This window comes from Struthio camelus, chromosome 2 (genome assembly GCF_040807025.1).
Source record: "Struthio camelus isolate bStrCam1 chromosome 2, bStrCam1.hap1, whole genome shotgun sequence".
Taxonomy (NCBI): domain Eukaryota; kingdom Metazoa; phylum Chordata; class Aves; order Struthioniformes; family Struthionidae; genus Struthio; species Struthio camelus.
In genome coordinates, this window is record NC_090943.1 from 1432361 (window position 1) to 1455795 (window position 23435).

Here is a 23435-nt window from a genome sequence, read left to right on the forward strand (position 1 = left end):
CGAGACACAACCCCGCAGGCGGGGGGAGGCAGCTGCCGGCGCTGCCTTGCCGGCTGCTTAACACGCACCGGCAGCGGGCGCGGAAGGGTGCGTGATTGAAGCAGTCCCCGCGCGATATGCAGGCGACTGCGCGGCCTGCAGCCCGGCACGGGGCCAGCGGCGCGGCAGGGACCCAGCCCCGTCGTCCCCGTTCACTCCCGCTCGGCCGGGCATCGCGTCCGCGCTGCTGCCCCCAGTGCGATGAATCCCGCTCCGCGGGGCCGGGCGGCCTGAGGCTGCACCCCCGCGTTTGGGGGTGGCCAGGGCAGCGCGGCGGCCCCCGGCACGCTGCACTGGGTGCTCTCCCCCTTGGTGGGGGGGGGAGCAGGCACTTCCCACCTGTTGTGGCCCCCAGCACCCCGTCCACCCCCATTCCTGCTGTGTCCCCCGGCTCCGGGTGCCCTATCGGCCCCTGTTCACGCTGCAGTCCCCGGGCTCTGGGTGCCTGGTCCTCCCCAAAGCCCCCGGTGCCAACTCCTCCACCTTCAGCCCTGCCCTGCACCTCCGAGCTCCCGGTGCCCCATCTGCCCCCCGGGCCCCAGAGCTGACCGTGCTGGTCCTTCCCCGTCCCCCCTGTGCCCGGGGCTCCCGGTGCCCACGGCCCGCCGGTGTCCGGTTCATGCCCCAGGGCCCAGCCCGTCCCCCCCGTCCCCCCTTTGCCCAGGGCTCCCGGTGCCCGGGCCGCCCCCGTCCCCGCTCCACGTGCTCCGGGCCCGCTTCCGCCCTCCCACGTGCGCCGCGCCGAGGCCGCGCGGGGGGCGTGTCCTAGCGCAGGGGGCGTGACGTAGCACGGGGGGCGTGCCCTAGCGAGGGGGCGGGGGCGTGGCGTAGAGTGGAGCCTGTCCCAGCGCGGGGGGCTTGCCCTAGCGCGGGGGCGTGTCCCAGCCACAGAGGGGCGTGGTTTAGAGCAGGGGCGGGTCCTAGTGCGAGGGGGCGTGGCCTCTCTGTCTCCGCGGCGAGGGGCGTGGCCGGCGGTCGGCGCTGCGCGCGTGTGGGCCCGGCGCGGCGGCGGCGTCGTCGTGAGGGCGGGGGTCGGGGGGACCCGAGAGCGACAGGCCGGGAAGGGGGTGGTGAGGGTAAAAAGGAGGCCGTGAAGAAAGAGAAGGAGAGGAAAAAAAAGGGGGGGGGGAAAAAAAAAAAGAGAGAAAACTACCCCAAACCGGCGAGCGGCGGGCAGAGGTCAAGGGTCAGAGGCGAGGAGGAGCCGCCGCGCCGGGAGCCGAGCGGCGCCGCTGCTGCCCGCCGGGCAGGTGAGAGGCCGCGGCGGGCGCGCCGGTCCCCAGCGGGCCCCCTCTCCTCCCCCCCCCCTTCCCGCCACCGCGCGCTTCCCGCCAGGCCCGGCCGCGCGCGCCGCCGCCGCCCCTCACACAGCGAAGGGGGGGAGGGGGGCGCGCGCCGCTCCCCTCCCCTCCCCTCCCCAACGGCCGTTTAACGGTCGCCCGCGCCGCCTCTCTGTGAGGAGAAGGAGGCGGCGGTGGCGGCAGTCGGTGGCCCGCTCGGCTCCCCGCCGCCGCCGGACTGCGCGGCCCCCTCTCCCTCCCCAATATGCGCTTCCCCGGTTCCGGGGAGGCCGCGGAGGAGCCGGTGTGCGCGGAACCGGCCGCCTGCGGCGGGTGGACGGCGGCGCCGCCGCCATAAGCGCCTTCCTCGTCGGCTGCTGGGCAGGGGAGGCCGGTGCCGGGCTGAGGCCCGGTGTGCGCCGTGCCCGCCCGCCCCGTCCCGTCCCGTCTCGCTTTGTGGCGGGCTGAGCTGGCGGCTGGTGGCCGGCAGCACTTGACAAGCGGCGGTGCTTCGGGTGCCCTCGGTTCCCCTTGCCGGGGTTTATCCCTAGAGGGTGGTCGTTACCTTCCTGGCGGTCGTGCGGCCTGGCCGGTTGGTTGGTTTGTTTTTGTGTGTGTTTTTTTTTTTTCTTATGGAGGGATGAGCTAATAACTAGCGCGGGTATGTGCGTTGAGCGGCCGAGAGGAAGAAAAGATTAATTTTGCTTACTTTACCTGTCGGGGGAGGAAAGAGAGGGAGCGAGCTGCTGAGGTCTCCTGAGGCATGCGAAACAAGGAACACCTTCCCTGCTTAGCATCTCAAAATAAAGAAGCAGGTGCTAGGTGTGGGAAGGGAAGAAAGGTTGTTTGGGCCCTTCTGCAGCGGGTCTAGAAAAGGGGTGTTGAAAGATCTCCCTCCTTCAGGGGCCCAGAAAAGCCACTGCTCTGCTTGCAGGAGGATATAGTAAGAACAGGGAACAGGACAGTCCCTGTTTACTGCTTAGGAAAGCAGGGAGCAGTCGTGCCCTGAGGTCGTGCTGTTTCGTAGGCAAGCGGGGGACGGGGCACATGGGCCAGGGGGAGCGAGAGGGAACGCGTTTCAGGGAAACAGAGTGGAAAGTTTTGTGGGGAGGAAGGAGCAAAGATGGTGGAAAGGGAATGAAAGAGTAAAGAGAGTGAGATGAGGAAAGAGATAAGTATCTGTGCTGCAAAACCAGGAAAATAAGCTTTATAGAGAGGAAGAAAAAGGAGTGCATGAATAAAGGGAAAATGGAGTGAAATGTGCTTAATGCTACTCTGACTGGTTTGCTTGGTGAAATGTAGCAAGCTACCGTCCACTTCAGAGTTCGAAACTATTTTGCTGCTTTGATTTTATGGGGACATTGTTTTGTGATGATGGCATGGTGCTGCAAGTATCTTTCGTTCATCCTAATCTTTGAAATGTTGCTAAAACTTGGGAATCAACTTCCTTATGAGACCTAGTGAGTGTTTTCAGATTATCTTCAGAAATAAGAAGAAAGTGGAGGAACCGCTTCAGTCCTGAAGCGATGTGTTTGTGTCTTTGTGTTTGGGTACCTGTGGTACTGAGAAAAGAAGTACTGCCTTAATGCCAAAAAGTCCTGAGTGTAACTCCTACTTATTTCTGAGAATTTTTAAAAAAATGAATTAAATTCCCCTTCGTGATGGGGGCCAAGATAAGATATGATCTCATTCTTTGTGAAATGTGCAACTGTTACGACAGCACACGAGGGTGATAAATTTAGGATTACGTGAACTGTTGTGTAATGCAGAAAGGATTAGCTGACTTGAATTTAGAAGAAAGGAAAACACCCTGGGATTTTCACTGAATGTACAACATGTAGAAAGCTGTGCTGTTCACCTCTGAATCCTTCTACCAGAAATATTCTCTTTCCAGTAATTCAGCTTAATGGCTGGCAGTAACTCTGCTCAGTGTTTTCGGTTATAAAGTTAACTTGGTGGGATACTTTTTATTTTTCCAAACATGATTTAAATATAAAACATTACAAAAGAGCAAAGAAGAATTAGGTTTTGTGTCAGGAACATTAAAATAGTGTGTTAAGTGTCAAAATCTCACTGACGAAAAAAACTTGACAAAACTTTCTCTGAAGATAGCTGTTGACAGTTATTAAATGGTGGTTTTATTTAGCAGGTTCTAGGCCTGTCTGTTGTCAGAGCTCATATAATAGTGCGTAAGAGAGAAGTCTTTTTTTTTTTTTTTCTTCTCATGAGCAAAGAGTTTAAAAAATAAAATAATATAGCTTGACAAAAATGACTGAAAATAGTTAAAACGATCTGTAGTGAAACTCTGTAGGTAGTGAATGGAAAAGGGAGTAAGAGTAATTTAGTAATTTGAGCAAGTCAAAATGAAAATATGACTGAAAGAAAAGTTTTTTGCCTTGCCTTGTGCTTTTACTGTAGCCTGTTCATTTTAAATTCCTTCCTACCTGCTACTGCATTCAAACTGCTATGTTGTCTTCAGAGGCCTTGCTTGCCCCTGAGTAGCATCTTACTCTCTTCTCTCTCGGTTCAGTTTGGTCAGCACAACTAGCCAGCTTTGCCTGCCCCTTATAGAGTATGTTAAAGGGGAAGAAAGAAAGGTCTCAGGAAACATCAGAAAGTTCTGCATTAGTTCAGCCTTGTGTTTCAGAGTCTGTAGGCTGTAAAAGGAGGTGGATGAACAGGGAATTAAAGGTGACTGTCCTCAAGTGAATCTTTTGATTTGTGTCTTCAGGATAAGACACAGTCCTGGTTTCAGAATGGCCAGTTTCCTTTCTGCACAATTGGAATCCCTTGGGAAGAGCAATAAAATTCCAAGGCTGCTGCCAGTAAACGGTAAAACAGTGAGTTTCAGCTGAAGGGAAGAGAGCAGTGGTGAATGAGGAGAGGAGGAGGGTTGCATTTCGTTAGTAAAAACTGAATTAATCTTGTATGAACCATTGTGATAAAGATGCCATGGGAATAATAGTTGGTTTGTTCTCAAAAGACAATCTCTAAGTCAGACTTTCAGACTTGTTATCTAACAAAGTAGTTCTAGGATTTGTTTCACTGGTGGGAAGAAAGAGCTCAGTGATTTGCTGATCCTGGGTTTCTAATTGGTGATTATTATAAAGAAAAATAATTAGTTCTGCATGATGCTAGAGATGACAGAAAGCTCCCTTTAACTGTTACTGAGAGTCTTGGCAGTTTGGTTATTCAGGCTTGCCAGCTGTTACTTCTGTAATCTAGAACCTGTTGAAAAGCAATCCCATGCAAGTGAATCACCTTACAGGTACTTGCATTCAGCAGTACTTTATCAGCACACTTCTCAAGCTTGGAAGTCTTATTTTTTTAATAAGGAAAACTGTTCTGATTAAAGCTTTTCTTTGAGGAAACACTGTAACATATGTGTTGAAGTTTACTTCTTAATTTTTTCTTTCATGGACTTTGGTCAGAGTTGTGTTCATCGTCTCTTATTTCTGTCATTTTGTTTAGCAAAATGAGAGAATACCTGAGAGAATACCTGTTAGCTCTGGCTGTGTCAGTCATGTAACTTACAGCATTTGAGAATTTAGGTAGAAATACTGCTGAAGCTCTAATGTTTGTGAGTTGTAGCAAGGGTCTGTGTGGAATAGAAAGTAGGCTACGCGAAACAGCCACAGGTGGTTTTCTTTTTCTTTTTTTTTTTTTTTCCTGTCTGAAGTTTTAGAAACTCATCTTAAACCCTTTTCCAAATATCTGTTACCCAGTGACTGAGGTACTCATCTGGGATATGGAAGACAAACAAGTCCTTATTCTGAAATGGGCAGGCTACTGTTTTAAATGTTTCCACAAAATGATTTTTTCTTGAGGAAAAGATAGCGCTTGACCCATAAATTTAGTTTGATCCAATTCTGATTACAGCTAGTCAGGAAACTGCTAACAGGGATAGGTGGCCTTTGGTGTAGGGGTGTGTTTTTAACGTGACTGATACTAAACTGGGCTGGCTGTCTTCAGATACTTCTGAGTCTTTCTTGGAAGCTTCCTTCTAGGAGGAAAACCATACAGTTTAAGCTATGGTTTTGGTCAACAGAAATAACCAAAGCTAGTTGCTGAATTAAATGCAAAGGACTGCAGGAACAATGATGAGAATGATGGTGATGCAAAAGACAGTGCAAACTTCAGTAGAAGACTGCTTCAGAAGGAAGATATTTTAAAACGTCTTCTGCCCCTCCTGTATTAAAAGCACAGCCAGAACTAGTTTCTGAATGTCATGAACCCAGATAACGTAAGCCATCGCCAGGTTCTAGTACTGGCTGTTTCGCATATTTTTATCCTTTACCAGAGAAGTATTTTTCTGAATTAATCCCTTTATAACCCATCACACTTCTATTTTTCTTTAGTAGTTGTGCCTCCTTGAACTTTTGTCTGTGAAGCAAAAGTAGCACTTAACTGGTGAAAATTTGTGGATTTTCTGCTTGTAACAGATATCTTACTCATCCAGAAAAAAGACTGTGGTGGTCCTGTTTAAAAAATGTTAGTCTGCCCAGGTTTGTAGCTGCAGAAAATATTGGAGGCATGCTCTGTATGTCTGTGGGAAGAGACTGTACTGCTGTATGGTGAAATGGTGCGGTATGTGGAAAATCCAGAAGTCGGCCAGGAGTATTCGCATAGATGTGATTAACTTGAGAATCGTTTCAGAAACTCACTGTACCTGTAGCACCCAAAACTGAGCTAGTGACCTAAACATAAACAATAATGTAGCGGGCTGCTAAACAAAATACTTTTCCTTCTGTAGAATATATTGGCTTGTTTTGTATACTTTTTTTAATGTTATTATCTTTTCTTCTTTAACTTTCCATACCTTTGAAAAAATGAATGAAGTAAGAATGTTAAGCATTTATTGTGGCACCACTTCCTAACAAAGTTGTTGCGGCAGGAGGTGGTATTAGATGTGCAGATAAGACCATCTTTTTGAGAAATAGAACTGGAAAATATACGATAAGAATTTATGGGCCTAAATTAAGTCTGATTTTTTTTTTTTTTAATGTAATTAAAGATCAATTCTGACTTCTGTCCTGTTGAATCAGGAAACATCTCTTTGCATTGGAAGGAATCCCAGCTACAGATATAGAAGCAGGGTAAATGTTGTGCTGGTTTCAGATACTCACTGGGCAAGGTAAATGAGTAATTGCAGCTGCAGAGTTGTAGAGGGAAAAAATGAGTGCATCTGGGTGTGTCGTGAGAGTAGATGACTGCTGTAGGTATTTCTCACTTATATAAACTTTTTTCTCAAAAGCAATGCTGGAGCTAGATAGAAATCCCATTCTTACTTTTCAAGTGCTAGACATGAATGCTACTTTCATCATGTTTATGATATGTGGGTTATTCAAAGCTAGAGGTGTTTCTATTTTTCACTTAAAGAACAGCAAAACCACAGAAGAAGCATTAAGATATAAATCAAAACCAACTAGCAAGGGCTATCAAGGCATACAAAAATTATCCTATAAATGTGTTAATAGTAAGAAGATCGTGGAGGACAGAACAGGGAGGAAAGCTTGCAGTTCAGTGGCGCTTAGGCTGAAGTGTTTGGTATCTTTTGTAGTTGACTCTCTGAAGACCAAAGCAGCCAGCTGGCTAGCAGCTAATGCTAGTCACTAATTAGAATAGAGAAAAAACAGGTTAGTAAGCAGTTGTCTAAGTTAGAGATTTTCATTTATGAGATGAGATTTGTCTTCATCTATGTAGTGACTAAGAAAAACTTTAAATCTTTGGTAGGCATCTTATGATAAGTGGAAAATAGGTGATTTGAAACAGTAGAAAAGAGCACACAGTTTGTTTAGGTAAAAGAGTGGGTAGAAGAGAGAGGAGAATAGATAGTCATCTAAAAATTCTAGAACAAATAACCAAGTGATTTGAAAGTACCTAAAAGATTACAGGGAGCAAGTAACAGCCAGCTGATTAGCCACATGTATTTCCTTGACCAAGTGAGTTTACTACTTTCCCTGGTAAGATGGCAGGCCTGTTTCTGGATACAGAAACGAGAGCTGCTGTTCAGCAATGTTTTTGATTTTTCTTTTTTTTTCCTAATAAGATTTGATAGAATAAGATGTGATAGAATACACTATGCATATTAAAGTTGTAGATGAGACAAAGTCAGGAAGGACTGTAAACATACTATGGGACAGGATTAAAAATTAAGAAATGGATCTAGCGACTTCAGTGTTGCCAGAAAAATAGGATACAGTCCAAAAAGGACAGATGCAAGGTTTTTGTATTTAAGCAAAAATAATCAGCTGCAGGAATGAGAGTAATTGATTAGGTAATAACCCAGTGTAAAAGGATCTTTTTACCCATACTGAAATGGTGAACAATCATCTGTGGGGGAAGGAGGAGGGGAGGCAAAAGTTTTTTTTTTTGGATGTGAAAACCAGAAAATAAGCTGCAGGTTATGATGTAATCCTTCCGTTCCACCCAGTGCCGGTGGAGCTTCATTTGGACACCCTGTGACCTGTTTTTGGTTTGACACTTGAAAAATAGTGTGAACCAACTGGAGAGACTCCAAAGGAGAGCAGTCAGACTTTGGAAAGCGTGACCGAGGAAAGCTGCATGCACTGAGGTTTGGGGTAGAGGAGACTGAAGGGAGACTTAAGGAATTTACTCTTGCAAGCACTGCTGATGAGAGGAAGGAAGTACACTGTTTTCCACACCCACTGCAAAGAGCACAAAAGTAATGGTTTACACAGGAGGAAGGGACACCGATAAGAGGTTGTGAAAAGCTCTCTAAAACTGATTATTAGAGTAGGTTGCCTGGGCTGGCTATAGAGTCTCCAACTAAATGTGTAAGAACAAGTTGGATAAACATCTACTGGGAATAGTCTGGGCCTAACTGATATGCTCTGAGTTAGGTTCATGAATTAGCCTCCCCTTAAAAGTCTCTTCTTGCCTTGTTTCTTCTAAATCTTCTCTCATGTGTCAGTTGCAACTACTGGGTTGGCTTGTTTTGTTATAGCTGCACTGTGATACTCTCATCCATGACTCTGGTCAAGTGGTAAGGCAATATAAACTGAATAGGTGAAGGTCAACCATCCTTTCAGTTAGTTCATTTTATTGCAAGCAGAATGAGTCATGAGGCTCTTGACCCAGAAGAAAAAGTTCTATCCTTTTGTGCCAAACTATCTATGGCCTCAGGTGTTCCATAGAAATCTGTTGTGGTTATACTAAAGCGTGTATCTTGACTTTTGCAGTTTGCGTGTGTCTGTGGGGTGAGGGCTGTATTTGGGAGTTTTCCCTCTCTTTCTTGCTAGTCCAGAATGTGTTTATTACTTGGAAACTTTTGATAAAAGACATGGAGAAGGGATCTTGACAAAGTTACCGATTTATGTAATGGCATCCAAAAGTATTCTAGATCTTTCATAAAACAAATGGAAGGCATGGGCTTTGCCAGCCCAAACAGCTAAGATGTTAAACTTGATCTTGTAGGGGAGCGTTAGAAAATATGGTTAATGTAGAAAGACTAACTGCAAGCCCATGCTGCCTATGCCGGGTGAATTGTTTGTTTACGCCTCTGTGGGAGTGTTACATAGAGCTACAATGATATGCCGACTGGAGTGATTCTTTGTTACAGAAAGAGCTAAGCAGATGACATTGTATTCAAAAAGAAATACAAATATAGGCACAACTACCTTATGCTACAGTGATGGAGCTTGGTTAAGATTTGCAAGAAGGTAAACAACATTTAATCAAGAAGGTAAACAACATTTAATTAATGCTTGGAGTGCATATACGGTTTTTTTTTCCCATGGAAATGAATTTTCTCCATCCTTGAGAAGTTTTAAATATGGGTTTAAAGTGTCTGACCTGTGCATTCATTCAGTGTATATCCTAAACAAGGTCAGAGATTTTCTTTGTTGTTGGTTGTATGCATCGTGAAATAACTGTTCTTTAGTTGGAGTCAGGAGCTTTTTGTTGCCTCCAGTGAAAGTTGATTGAATTCCCCAGTTTGTTTCCTACCTGGCCACTGAGTAGGAGGAACATATTGAAACAGGCCTGTACACCCTCAGTTGAAGAGAGAGATGGACTTGGTTCCTTTTTTTCAGTGTAGCCACGTTTAATGGTAACACAGTGATGTGTAATTGTATGTGGATGTTGCATCATTCTTTTGATGCTTTTAGAATAAAGTAATTCCCTAGCCATTTGCTGTAAGACAGCTACATTGATAAACAAAAAGAAGCTGATTATTCCAGAAGTAGCCATGTGATGTGCCTTGCATAACAACAGCCACTGGGTCAGACTAAAGGTCTATATAGGTTGGTATCTTGTTTCTGATCATGGTGGTATAGGGGAAGAGTGTAAGAAGAGGACACGTATTTTGAGATACTGGCAGGTAGTACGGCACTCTGGGAAAGTGACTTGTGGCTCAGGGGCTCCTCAAGCCAGAGGAATGCATTGGCTTTCCATTTAATAGTTCTTCATTGCTCTTTCTTCCAAAAATTCGATTTGTCCAGTTGCTTTTTTAACCCATGTGACATCAACAACGTCCTGGAATAAAGACTTCCTCAGCTTAACTGTGTGTTTCTTTTGAACTGCCACTTTGTAGTTTCTTTTGATGTTGCACTATTCTTGCACTGGAAGAAACAGTCCTTCCCTGTTCAGTTTCCTCAGATGACTGCTGATTTTAGAGATGTCTATTATATCCATTTGTTGACTTTTAAAAACCTTTCTAGAGTAAAAAAAAAATCTTTACATATTTCTTTTGTTTCTTTTATGGAGGCTGTTCCATGTCTTTGATCATCTTTGTTGAACTTCTTTGTACCTTTTTGCGTTCTACTGTATGTGCTTTTGGAGGTGAGGGGAAAGAGGCAGAAAGACCAGAACTGCGTATAGCACTTAGTGTGTGCATAGCATGGATTTACATATTAATGTAATGATTTCTATTTTGTTCTCTATTCAATGCTTAATAATTTCTAATATATGATTTGCTGCTTTGACTGCATTGAGCTAATGTTTACAGAGAATTAATGATTAGAAGCATAGCTCTTGTTCATGAATGGCAATAGCCAGTCTAGTATGCTTTCCTGTGTATTGAACATTATTTTCCCCATATGCATCATTTCATATTCATTGGCATCAAATTTCATCTGTCACTTTGTTCTCCAGTCACTTGATATGGAGTTATTTCTGCCCGCTCCTCAGTCAGCCTGATCTTTGCTACTCTGAATAAATAACACTTTCAGTTGTCTATTATGTTAACATTATACCTTTTTTCCAGGTAATTTATGAATACATTAAACAGCCCAGGTTCCTGTGGGACTCTACTGGTCACCTTGCTCTATTAGGAGAACTAGACAGTCTTGCTGTTTTTGTTTTGTTTTTTTTTTTAACCTCATGTGTAACCAACTTTTATCTGTATGAAGCCCCTTCCCCTTTAATGCATGACAGCTTAGCTTCTTTAAACATCCCTGATAAAGGGTTTTATTGAACACACTTTTGAAAGTCTAGGTATGCTTTCTAAATTGTATCTCTCATCTAAATACTTTTTTTTATTCCTTCAGAAAAGTCTAGCAGTCTCGTGAAGTTGACTCTTACCGTGTCATAACTATCCATGTATCCAGAAATTCAGTTTGTTAGAGTAGTTTCTGCTACTTTCTTTAAAACATCTGCCTTGATGATCTGTAGTTTCACAGATAATTCCCTAGTAAAAAGTGGAAGAATACCTCCCACCTTCAGCAATCATATTGAGACTAGAAGTAACTTGTTACAGTTTAGCTGTTGCACCTTTGAGTTCCTATGCATATCCTGGCATAGTGCCCTCTGGTATCCACCCTAGGTCCTGTAACATTTTCTTTTGTAACCTCTTCTATTGACAAGCCAGTCTGTGATGGATCCTTATGCCTCCATAACGGAGGATTTCAGCATAGAAGCTTCCTTTTCCCCCTACTTCTCTCTCCTCTGCAAAGATGAATGCGATTTTCCCCCCCTAACTTCTCTCTCCTCTGCAAAGATGAATGCAATTTTTATCTGGCCTTTCCTCTATGTTTTTTTTTTTTTTTTTCCCTTAATATCCTGATCTGGTGGCCCTACAGATACTCTGGCAGACTTCCTGCTCATGGAATCTGAATTAGGATTTATTATTAGTTCTTATGCCTCTGTCTAGTTGTTCCTCAGACTCCTTTTTGGCCTGCTTTATAATGTTCTTATAGTGTGCAAGAATTTCATTCCCCTTATTTTCCTCATTTGGACACACCTTCAACTTTTTGCCAGCCTTTTTGGTAAATGCTAGGCATTTCCTCTGAGCTTCCAATATAATAACTTTAAATAGCCTCTGTCACTTGCAAACATCTTGCTCTTCTGATTCCCTTTAGTGTTTCTTTTAAATACACGATCTCTTTAGTGGGTAATTCCCTCTTCCTGCAGGTTTTTTTTCCCAGTTATGAAAAGTAATGGATTTTTATTTTGGACTCTTTTCCTGGAAAGATGTACCCTCAGTTGTCCAGTGAGGCTTCCTTAAAAAAAATCAGAGCCACTCTCCAAAACTTGGACAGTGTATTTTACTTTTTGGGAGTTTTAAATACAGAGTTAATTCAAGTAATGTTTGGGTCTCATCCCAATGAGGTGGTGCCCCACATGAAAGAAATCAGGCTTAATGCTGTCTGAATAGATGACAGCTCAAATCTTTGCTCTTTTTATTTCCTGTTGAGCCTTGTAAGGAATTAGAACCAGACCTGTGGCTGTAGTGCATATGCTCTGCCTTGCTGGTGTCAGCAGTGAGAATGCACTAAAGCCACAACCCCTGAGCTGAGCTGGGCTGAGAAGGTACCCTCTTCAGAACCAACCATTTAGCAAAAGCAATGCGGAAAGAGCCTTTAGTGGGCTGAATGATGATAAATCCATGTTGATCCTATTGATAGAGCAGTTCCATGAAAAATGTGTTTGATAGCAAGTTGTGAACTCAATAAATTCCTGCATAAACTGTAAAGTGGCAGTACTTTAGTACAGTCTGCATGCTGTAAAGGAGGCTTATGATGTATTTGAAAAAAATCTTATGAGAAAGACTTTCTAACTACCATTGGTTAAAATTTTGTCTATTCTATGACACTTGAAAGTTTGTATCTTTTCCAAAACTACTGACAATTCTAATTCTTAATGTTATAACTGAGGACTTACGTTTATTGAAGTAGACATCTAGTTCTTGAATTCTTGACAACAGAAAATAGGTAGAAAGATGGCAAATGAGACGAATCAGATTGTAGTGCTTGGCTTTTAATTGATCTAACTGGGGTTATTATCAGCTGCCTAAGGCCTGGAAAAAATATAACATTGTTGTAATTCTAAAATTCAATGGAAGCTGATGCATTAGAAATGTGGAAAAAATCCACCATACCTAGAAACCCTCTGAATAGTTCCTCGACAGACAAAACAACTGATTTCTGGAGGACTTACAGACTTCACCTGACTGAGGACTACTTGACATGCTCATTACAAAAGCATATTGTGGTGAAACTGAAGAAAGTAAAAGTTATATGATAATTTGCTGCATAGCTTCTAAGTATTTACAGTAGCTAGTTTTTTGTATCATACTGTCTTTATGTTTCATATTACCTTTTTTTTCAAAATGGAATCAGTATAATTCACTTTCCTTTTACAGAGGAGGGAAAAATGAGTCTGAAGAAAATAAGCCCTCTGTCCAAAATCTGCTGTGCAGCCTTGTCCCAAAACTGGAAAATGAATTCTTAGTTCTCTCTTTGCCTTTTATATTCTGTGGCACTCACTATTTCAGTAATGTAGGTCTTGCACCTTTTATTCTCTAAATTCAACTTTTTCCAAATTAATTTGGCAGTTTTTTCTACCATGCTTCTCCGTCTGTTGTCCTACGTGAGTTTGATAGTAATCATATTTTTGAAATTGTAACAAATGATGCTAAAGCAAGCTAGAGTCATAATTTAAGAAGGATGCTGTTTTACCTGATCATGTTTCTTTCTATATGATGAATTAACAGTGTAGGCTAGAGCATGGTTCATAGGGCAAGAACTTAGTGGGGTAGAAGAAACGATTGGAAAAAGTGTTGTTGTGTTTGGTAATCTAATAAGGATCTTATTAAATTCCTTTGGCTAAATGCAAAAATAAGAGTAAGCTTTGAGTGGAATTGTGGATTTTTTTCTAAATGTTGACACTTTCTATTTTTATAACTTATCCAACTTCTGTGTTTCGTTGTTTTTTACATGGAACATCCCATCACTTTATACATACCAACAAGCTGTTGAACAGCACTGCTTGCAATATTCAAGTGACATTCAATAAACTAGCAGGATTTGGTTGAGACTTTTCTCTTGTGGTATAAAGATCCAAAGGATGTATTGAAAATGTGTTTGGAAGCATGTTTTGAATGCAGATGCTTTTTGGTAGCGGATTAGGTTGTCCCTGAGATGTTAAGATTATTTGTCTGTGCTCTCTTTCGGAGTCGTCGTGGCGATATTTCTCCTGGGTCTTCTGTTTGTCACTATTCAAGCATTTTGGGGCGTGATGAATACCTTGTTTAAAAAAAAAAAAAGTGAACTATCACTTGCAAAATGGGGTTTTATTTCAGATAACTTACAGATTTTTGAACTGTCAAGAAATAAATGAAGATCGTATGGAGAGGAAAACCGGCAAAAGGATGAGAATGGAATGAGTAACTAGCCCTGAATATGTATCTAGAATGTTGTACCAGGATATGTGCAACTCCTTGATCTTTAAACATTGTTTTATGTTTCTGGCAAACATGCTTTTATTTGTTTTTTATTTGGCGAAGGGAAATGAATTGACAAGCAAGTTCAGAGCATGTGTTCCGAACATTAGACTGATGGGAAGAGCTTTGAGACATTTTCAGAGAAGGATAAACAAGAAGGGAAAGTTGTGCTGGAAATGGTCAATCTCCTTGTGCTATGAGGAGTGAACAAGCGATCAAAAATGGTAAGCGCGTTAGTCACGTTTCAGTGAGCTGGGCTTGAATCTTTATTTGCTATGAAATGCAGTATGGTGCTATTGGAAACTTGAAGGTTCTGCTGCTGTTGAAACCAGCTTGCTTCTGACTACGCGTTCTACTGGAGAAAGGTGAAATTTGAGCTGGGCCTGCCTATGCTTCATTATCTTGGGTTAGATGCACGTTTTGTGTGAAATCTGTTTTTTAAAAACCTCAAAATGACATTTTGGTCATATGGCTGGATTGAAGGGATTGTAACCTGAAACTTGATTAATTGAAAACTTTCTAATTTTGGATATGAAAAGGAGCCTTCTCTAAAGAATACTCAAGTCGGAACATACAGGGTGCTCTGGAGCCTTGTTTCTCAGAGAGCTTAGTCAGGATTAACCCATTCAAGGCACCAGCCTCCAAAAGGTTAGTGTATTGGTCATGATTTTCCCATAGGAAGTATTCTGTTGCCTTTGACCTTTGTGTCCTCTCATAGTACAAAAGACTATTCTTTCCATGGGAATGTAATTGGAGAATAGCAGCTTGGTGTTAGAACTGACTGTAGCAGCCCTGTGAAGGGAGGTTAGTGTCTTGAGCACATTTCTTGGTTTTTCCCATCTTTGAAGTCTTCAGAGGAAGAATGCTTCTACTTCCCACCCCTTTCTCTCATTGGAGGAGAATCTGAGCTTGGTTGCTGAAGAATAGGAGGTTTGGATTCCCATGGCCTGTTCCTCTCTTCTCTCCCTTCTCCCTATTGCTGATGCTGGAATGTTGTTCAGGCTGGGATATGAGAGCTGCTACTGCAGCTGAGATCGTTAATTGTCAAGGATGTTTTATTGAAGGCGTCAAGATGGTAACAGCATCTAGCATATCAAGGATATGAACCACCTCTACAGACCAGCAAAACGCAAGAACATTTGTGTTCACATCACTGGTGTGTGAATAATCCAAAGTTTGACCATTTCCTGTATCTCTTTTGGCAACAGGAGGCAGGGAAACTTCTTGATGTCACTTTTTTTCAGGGGGACACTTACGGTGCCAAGTTTCTGGCATTGATATGGTGAAACCATATCCATAGTGACGACTGAAGAGAGATCAAGGAGACCTTTCAACGGCCAGTGGAGACTAAATATCAGCGAGGAAACTCTGTACCGGTGATCACTGCTTTTGATGCCTTGTGTGTCCAGGGTATAGCCCGGGATACGTAATACCTGTAGCTATAAGCATGTGTGAATGTGTCCTTATGGGATGTAGAAATACCACATAAATTCTGGCATGTGAAGCAAATAGCATATGAATATGAAAGAGGTCTTGTCCTCTATGGAACCTCTCTTCTATGGATCAAGGTAATAATTGGAGTCCAAATCAAAATCTTATTTTTAATTTGGCAGTACAGTTTTGAAGTGGTCTGGCCAATTTTGTCTCGAGCAATATCAGTCCTGCTATTTCTACTTGTTTTGTCCTAACTTTGAAGGCAGAAGATGTATAGTAGTCTGATTCTTTCTGATATCTGGGAATGGAAGCTGCTTGGGAAGCCCATATTGGGTTGATGAATACACGGCAAATGATTGCAATATTGGGATGGGGAATTATTGCCAATAGTCCATATGCCTGCCTTGCCCTCAAGTACTGAGAGAACAGCAGTCGACTTGATCTGCTCTGTTGGCAGCAGGAGAGGGCAACTGAGTGACCTTTGTAAATCTTAATTTTTAGTAAGCTCTTCCTTCTTTCCCTTTTTCTCTTTCCCTTTCCTTCTCCAAATATACAACTGTGGTAGGAAGGCTTCTGAGATTCTGCATCTTATCTGGGGGTTGATAGAGTGATGTGTTGTTTCCGTCATGTGAAGTACTGCGGTGCCTCAAAGAGACAGGTCGTGCATTTAAAATATGTTAGGTCCCAGTGGGAATGCTGCTGGTGTGGGTTGGGGGAACAGAGGCACCATTTTTGGATCCATTCCAGCTTTCCCAAGCTTAGGTTTTAAATGGAAATTGCTAGGTTAAAATTCTTATTCAAAGTTTAGGTATAGAACTGTTTTAGGCAGCAAGATTGAGCAAATTATTTTATGTATTGAAGTGCAAGAAAAGTTACTACAGAGTAGTGATTTTTCACTCTTACTAACAGTAGTGTGTTGTGTTTTTATGACTATTTCATAAAAGTGCTTGATTCAAAAAACTTTATGGAAAACTTGTTCAGAGAATGTGCTTAAAATATAAGCAGGTTACTATTTATAATAGAAGAACGCACTTTCCTACACTTGCGAATAATTTTTTCTTTAAGTTTACCATAGGCTAGCGTAGTTTGAGCTGCTCCTATCTACATATGAGATTTCTGCATTTCCTTGCCTTTCAGTGGTAAGGGGAGGCCTTCTATGTAGGCTGTATAAGTGTTTTCAGGTGGAAATGAAAAGTAGTTACGCGTTCCAAATTCTTTAAAGTGAGACAGAAGCTTTTGGCTTTGGAAAAGTAGTATCATTCAGCATCTATTATTTTGAGTTTATTCTTCCTGCAAGAAGAAACCTTACATCTCTTGCTTTCCTGGTCAGTCTTGTTTTTTTTTAGTAAGAATTCTCAGTAGAGACAGTCAGCTAGAAAAATAGTAGGAATTTTTCAAGAAAGTGTAACCATACGAAGCACCCAGAATACTATGGAATTAGCGTGGTTTGGACTCTTGGCCACGCACTCATCTACAAAGCAAGTATGAGAGATTGTTCTGTATCTGTGTGTGTTTTGCAAGCCTCATGCTAACAGAGGTAGGGATGAGAAAGCTGCTGTCTGTATGTAGAGATCTTATACTATATTTCTTAAACTTAAGCCTTAATGAAACTTGTAGGACCCTATAAAGGTCTAACAAAGTGTCATATTAAGACTAATCAGATGTGTACTTACTGAACACTGCTGAGCGTATGAAGTGGTGGTGCAGCTCATTCTATCTACAGTCTTCATACAAGGTGCAGGGAGACTAACCTCTAAATAAAGCAGGTTTTGAGGTGTTCTTTCTAAAATGGAATAAACCTTACTTTTTTTTTTTTTTTAATGGGTCTGGGAACAGGCAGCATGTTAGCTGTTCTCATTTCTGCTCTGTACTAGAGTTGCAGCTGAAGAGCCAACTTAGCCCATACTGTTATACGTACAGATTGCTTCATCATGTCAAGTGTATAGCCAGGAGCTGTCATTCCTGTGTTGCTGCCTGACAACACAGGAACCGTGGCGTGGAACACGCAAGTTAGGCAGGAACACGCAAGTTAGGCAGAGGCTGTCAGTGTCCCGCTAGTGGTTCTGTAGTTCAGCGTTTTGTCTCTTGGGTCTCTGTGTCATCAGAGTGACACTGTATCATACAGTGACTATTTTAACCATGGCAGAGGTGGTGAGGATTGAACTAGTCGGTCAGAATTGAAAACCTATCTATTCCACAAAATGCTATGTGACTGCTGTAAGGGCACGGGTTATCTCGGAGCGTGGCAAGGGTCTCCGGGTGTGCCGTGTGGTAGCACGTCACAAATTGAATCGTGACGCTCCTCAGGGAAACTGAGCGGGTTCAGCATCAGTGCTGCTTCCTTAGCTGGTGCTGAACTGGCCAGCTGCATGTTTCTAAAATGCTCCACCACAAACTCCTCATTAGAGAAGAGCTTTGAAAATAGGAAGTGAGTGATGTCTGCTTTCAGACAGATGGCTCTTTGTAAGAGGAAAGACAAAATCCTTCTAAAAAAACACTCTGGCTGGCTGAAAGTAAGTATGAAGTTTCTGTGCTCTTCTGTACTGAAGAAGGGCAAGGAAGAGCGATACAGCTGAGAGTGGGAGGTATGATGCAGCGCTGTTAAGCAACTTACTGGTGCTGCAACATTAATTCTAATTGAAAAGTTGCTTTATCTTATGATAGTCAGCACAGAGTATATTGTGAATTAAGTGGCTTATAACATAACACACTTTCTCATCAGGATAATCATCAGCTGAAAAAGAAGGCTTTGGGGTTATCAGAGAGCGAGCACTTAGTGTTCTCCCTGCTTGTGTTGCGTTGTGAATGGACAGCAAATAAATGATTGTGCTTATTCTTGATGGGACGTTAGAAGCCCTCCTTCTAGGGTTACGTAGGTTTATGTATGAAAAGTCTTTGTCTGCTTGGGGAATTCCTTTGCAAGTGTGTGTATGTATGTGTGGCAAAGGGGTGTTTGTACACAAAAAAAGTACAATGACGTAGTGTGTAACGTGGTGTGTCTGAAAAGTTTCACTTTTTCAGCCGTATTTCCCTCAGAAATGGCTGAGGGAAGGGGCTTCAAAGGGAAATAACATTCCAACAGAAAAACTTTGTGGTTTTCTGAACTACGTGGAGTAGCAGCAAGGCTGTCTGAAAGCTCCCAGGAGGAGTTCGAATACCTTTGGTGGGCATGGGGATGAGGAATGCTAGTAGACAGTGGGGAAGCTAGCTCTGGTGTCCCAGTAACCGCCTAGTTCATGCACTGAGGATTTCCGTTTTCCAGTGCTGTTAGGTGAGTGTCATGCGCTGGTGTACAATTTGCTAAAAATTTGCAAAACTACAAATTTGCTAAAGTTTTTCTCTTCATCTGGCTTAGTGACTTACGCTAGGTTACTCTGTGATGACGTAGCTATGTTGTAGTCCCCTGCTACTAAATGAACTGGTCACAAACTAGCAAGATTTTCGTGATTTGATCCAGTATGTCTCACCAGCTGAGCTATGGTACCGCTTATGCATGCGTGTCTGCTGCACACTGATTGTGAAGTAAACTTATTCCATTTCATTGTGTAATGTAACTTGCATTATTTTGCAGCAAACTACTGATTAGACGATGGTAATCTGATTGTTCTGGCAATTACTTCTTCTGCTCTGTAAACAAAATCTTTTTCTCAGACACCATGTGGATTAGTTCACTCTTCTGTAACTCTCCAGGTGTTGTGAATTGGTTGTAAAGCCCCTTTTCTGTCTGCAAACCTGCTGCAACACTGATTTTTCAGTTTGTGGCCTTAGCGTTGTGTTGTCTCTTATGAAATCTTTGTCAAGACAGCACTGAAAAATCCATTTCCAAGGTGCGTGTGAGTAACCACAGTGCAGGGGGTTCTTCCTGGGTGTATGCTCTTTCTGCGGGCTCCTGGGCCTCCTCTCCCACCCGCCTCTGCCCCAGACAGCCCCCAGATAACATTTACCGTGGGCAGAGTTGCCGGCTAACTTCATGGTGGAATTAGCGGTGTGTAAAGGGAGGCGAGGAGCATCTTGAGTGAAATCATGTTGATATATAGTTGAATTTGTGTAATCCTAGCAATAATAATGTCTTACACTCCTAGAAATGGAAGGAATTGCAAGACAGTCTAAATAACTGCTTAGTATGTACCTTAATTTGGAAGTTAAGAAACTTAAAAGCCAAACTTTGCTCTTTCAAGCCTGCTGTTTGCTTTTGTTTCCTACGATGTATTCCTGAACTTCATTGTTCATCTGCCTTTTGTAAGTGAAGCAGACCAGGTGTCTCACTTGCTGCAGTTTCAGCACACATCTCTCTTGTAACAGCTTCTTTAATGTATATACTCCAGAAATGGAACATACTATGTGCAAGATTATAAGGAAACATCCTATTGCCTGCTTGTTTTCAGCCAGACTTTTTCTTATCTTTTCCTGTCCTTTCAAGATTTGCAATCTTGAAAAATCCTTGTTGGCACAAAGGAATACTCTGAATGCGTTATACTTTAACAATTGTCTTATAATCAGAGGTTTTGTTTTGAGCTATCTAACCTTTATTTGCAAAAATAAGTTTGAATACGAAGTGTACCTGCTTTTAACTTTCATGTGCACTGTTGCACATTAAGCTAATAAAGAGTTCAGATTTAAACGTGCAACCCCATCAAAACTAAGCAAATGCAAGTGTTTCAAAGTTAACCTTTTTTCTTAATGAATGCTGATGTTTCACATCATGTGAAGCAAGTGAGTACTAAAATTTCCTCTTTGCAATTAGTAGAAAATGTTCCCAGTCAATAACCAAAATTGCTGTTAGAAGAAGAGGCTGGTCAAAAACATAGTCATGACATACTTTTGTCACAGAAGTAGAATATATATGTTGTTCCCAAGTTAGTCATCCAGTAAGGATTGGAAAGGACAGTGCAGTTCTGACACCCAGCCCTAAAGGAACATCTGATTTTGTTCTGTCATTTCTTTCTTGACAGCAACACCCACGTTTTTATGGATAAGCTGGTTCAGTAATTAATTACAGGGAGGAACAGTTGTCCTAGAGACTTGTATTCATCAGAAGTGGTGTTTTGTTTTCATCTTAAGATAGAGGTGGAGAATTGAGCGCCACATATGTGAACTGTGGGAATGAGGCAGGACGGTGTACTCTGTATCAAGCGTGAGGAAACTGGTTCTAGAGAGCTGACTCAAAGGGCCCAATGCCAGCTGCTTGTAGAAAGCAGCAGTGGCACAGCTCCAGCACAGTGTCCATCTAAACGTATTTGTTCCGAATGTTGCTGGAGCAATGCTGTGTCTTCCTGCTGAGGACGTGTCTTCATGGTTCGTGTGTGCCCTGTGTCGCATATGTTATGTATATGCCCTTGAATTTTTGTCACTTGTTTATCACTTGAAACTTTTTTCCATAATTACAGTTCTTGTGTTTGTAGCATTCATGAACTTTATTACTGATGTAAATACACCTGATGGGCAACATATTCCTTTTTTTCTTCTCTGCTTGCTTAAGTTGGCCAATCACGCTAATTTGTATCTTGTCCTAGTGAGTCAGATCTGCTGTAGTAACTGGACAAGTGAAAAGTTTGGATGCTGAAAGCCAGAGGAGGTTTTGCAGTGTGCTCGGTGTTCGCTTTGCCTTTAAGGGCTACTTAATGTTTGTTTTTTGTCTTCTGCCCTTGGATTAGGGATCTGATCTGTAAATGAGTCCCAACATAGTGCTTTCTAGCTGTAGCAAGATTTGCATTGGAAAAAATTCACCAGGGAGGCAAAGCCCGGGATGTTCCAGTTTACTTGTTTGTAACTTTTGTTCTGATTCTTGTAATACAAAGTGTCAATTTTCAGTTCAGTTTCGGCTATATATTCCAAAGATGTTTTTAATCACTTTCAATGGTGTGCTCTAAGCAGTACGCTTGTGGTGTGCAGTGATTTTTCTGCGTTGTTTCCCAGTCAACTCTCTGAGCAGCTCTGGAAGATGCTTTAGAATTAATGTTTTTTGTTTGTTTGTTTTTAGATTTTACTAGTCTCTCCTGAGATCTAGAATGGGAGGTCCAAATTTCTGGTGATTTCAGTGCATACCTCCTAAGCAAAAAGCTTTTTTGTTAGTTTGTTTCTTCCCCCCCCTCCCCCCCCCCCAATTTGTCTTGGCATATTTGCTAGTAGACTAAAACAAGCTAAAGGTTCAAAATGGAGTTTATTCTGCTGTAATCTCTCCAACTGCTAAGCATATTCTTATAAACCGTATGCCACCTTTGGGGGTACCATACTTCAGGATTCTCTGTGTGAGAATAAAACAAAATTTTCCATTCTGTGCAAATGTGCTATGACCAGTGCTTTGGCTAGTTTGTTAGGCTTGGCCGTCGCATTGAAAGCAGACCTCAGGCAGGAAGAATACACTTCTCTTCCCTTCCCTGTCCCAAAATCCTGGAATGTCCATGCTGGTGCTGGACTGGCTAACTGGAGCTTCCCAGGGTTAAGAAAGTGTTGCTTCTTTTTTTTTTTTTTTTTTTTTTTTTTTTTTTTTTAGTACAAGATGTGGTGCCTTGCCAAGATGTACTAGCAAAAATATCTATCCAAAAATATATATTTATAAGTTTTCTGTCTGGTCTATAGACCAATATATCAGTTGATTTGTTGCTAAAATTCTGACTGTGTTTTAGTTGCATTTCTGAAAAAATAGGCAGGTCGTCATAAAATAGTTCTTTGGACATTGAATAGAGTTTAATCTGAAGTTAAAAGCATAGTTGCTGTAATAAGGGTTTGTCTTCCCCGGTACCCTGTCTCTCACAAGCTGAAGGTGGATGTTTAGGAAAGAATACAAGAATGATGGTTCCCTCATCTTTTAAATATTTGAGGCTACAGACTTCTTAAGCCAGATATGTATTAATACCCATTAATGTATTTCTTGCCCATGAACCTATCCAATTTTCTCTTCTAGTATTCTTTCCGTGCAAGAGGGTGAAGGTGAGGGGTTCAAAACGTCAAATGACTAACTGGTTTTAGCCTATGTGTAGGATTAAATTCTCTGGAGCAATCGTTAATGGCAGCTTCCTGTGGACAAAGTAACTTATTTTGTATGCTTTGAGTCTCCTATTTGTCCCACTGTTATCCTAAACCAGTCAGGAGAAATCTCTTTATTTCCCCTCAGATAAAAATCTTGGATAATTATAGCTCTGAACTGTAGAAAAATCTGTCTTGCATTGAAGTCTTTCTCTTCTTTAGACACTCCTGTGAACCACATGCTTTATGTTTGGCCTGAGATTTAAAAAAAAAAAAAAAAAAAGTATCTTCTGCCCATATTTCCCAGAAATCTGGTTTGTGCTTCATTTTTGTGCATTAGTGTAACCTTTTGTATGGGCTTTTTATATTTGTTATATTTTGTAAAACTAAATGTCAAGTTTAAGTTGACCAATTCTGACGTCCATGCTTCGGTTCGCACTTGGTAACCAGCCTAGTCTTAGTTTTTGCAGTCAAGACAAAATATGTTTGGACAAGAAGCATCTGTGTTAGTTTATTTTTACTGTGTAGCGTACTCTGGCTTGGTTTTCTGAACTATGGCTACTTATAGTCCCTCCCTCATTCCCCAAGTGAAAAGAACTTTAGGTTGAGCTGTAAAGCCTATTCTAATCTCTTTCCGTTGTTACTGGTGTGTTGCTAATAGTTTAAAGCCCTCAAAGTGAATGTGCTTCCGTCAGTGTCCAAGAGCACTTCCCTTAAGACAACATTGTTGAGGGCTAGGCTCAAGCCGCCTTCTCTGATTGGCATTTTGGCACCTCCTCAGAGTACAGCTTAGTTCTTTTACTGCTAAGCTCCTTTTCTTCCTTCCTTTCAGACAGTTTGGTTCTTAGCTTCATTCCTGCACGTTTTCTCTGACCAGCAGCTCATGGCAGCAGTGCCTGATGTCTGTTCAGCTGGTGTTCATTCTCTGGTACGTTTTCTGCCCCTTCCTGCTCCTAGGCACAAAAAAAAAAAAAAAGTTAACCAAATTGCCTGTAGGCTTAGGACAAGTGCTATGTGTGGGGGGGTCTTTATTG

The 23435-nt window shown here is 42.3% G+C and overlaps 1 protein-coding gene across 10 annotated transcripts in view; it reads left to right on the forward strand.

Annotated features, from left to right (window-relative positions):
• The first annotated feature begins 994 nt into the window (after nt 1-994).
• The window catches only part of SCAP (SREBF chaperone), an 80801-nt gene continuing 58360 nt past the window's right edge, over nt 995-23435 (forward strand). For 2 of the 10 annotated variants that reach the window (XM_068933989.1, XM_068933994.1), the window contains exon 1: nt 1284-1911. The gene's annotated coding sequence lies outside the window, so the exon portion shown is untranslated. Of the gene's footprint in view, nt 1916-14091; nt 14226-23233; nt 23330-23435 lie in introns of those variants that run through there. The other 8 variants (XM_068933988.1, XM_068933987.1, XM_068933993.1 and 5 more) reach the window with 8 other exon arrangements.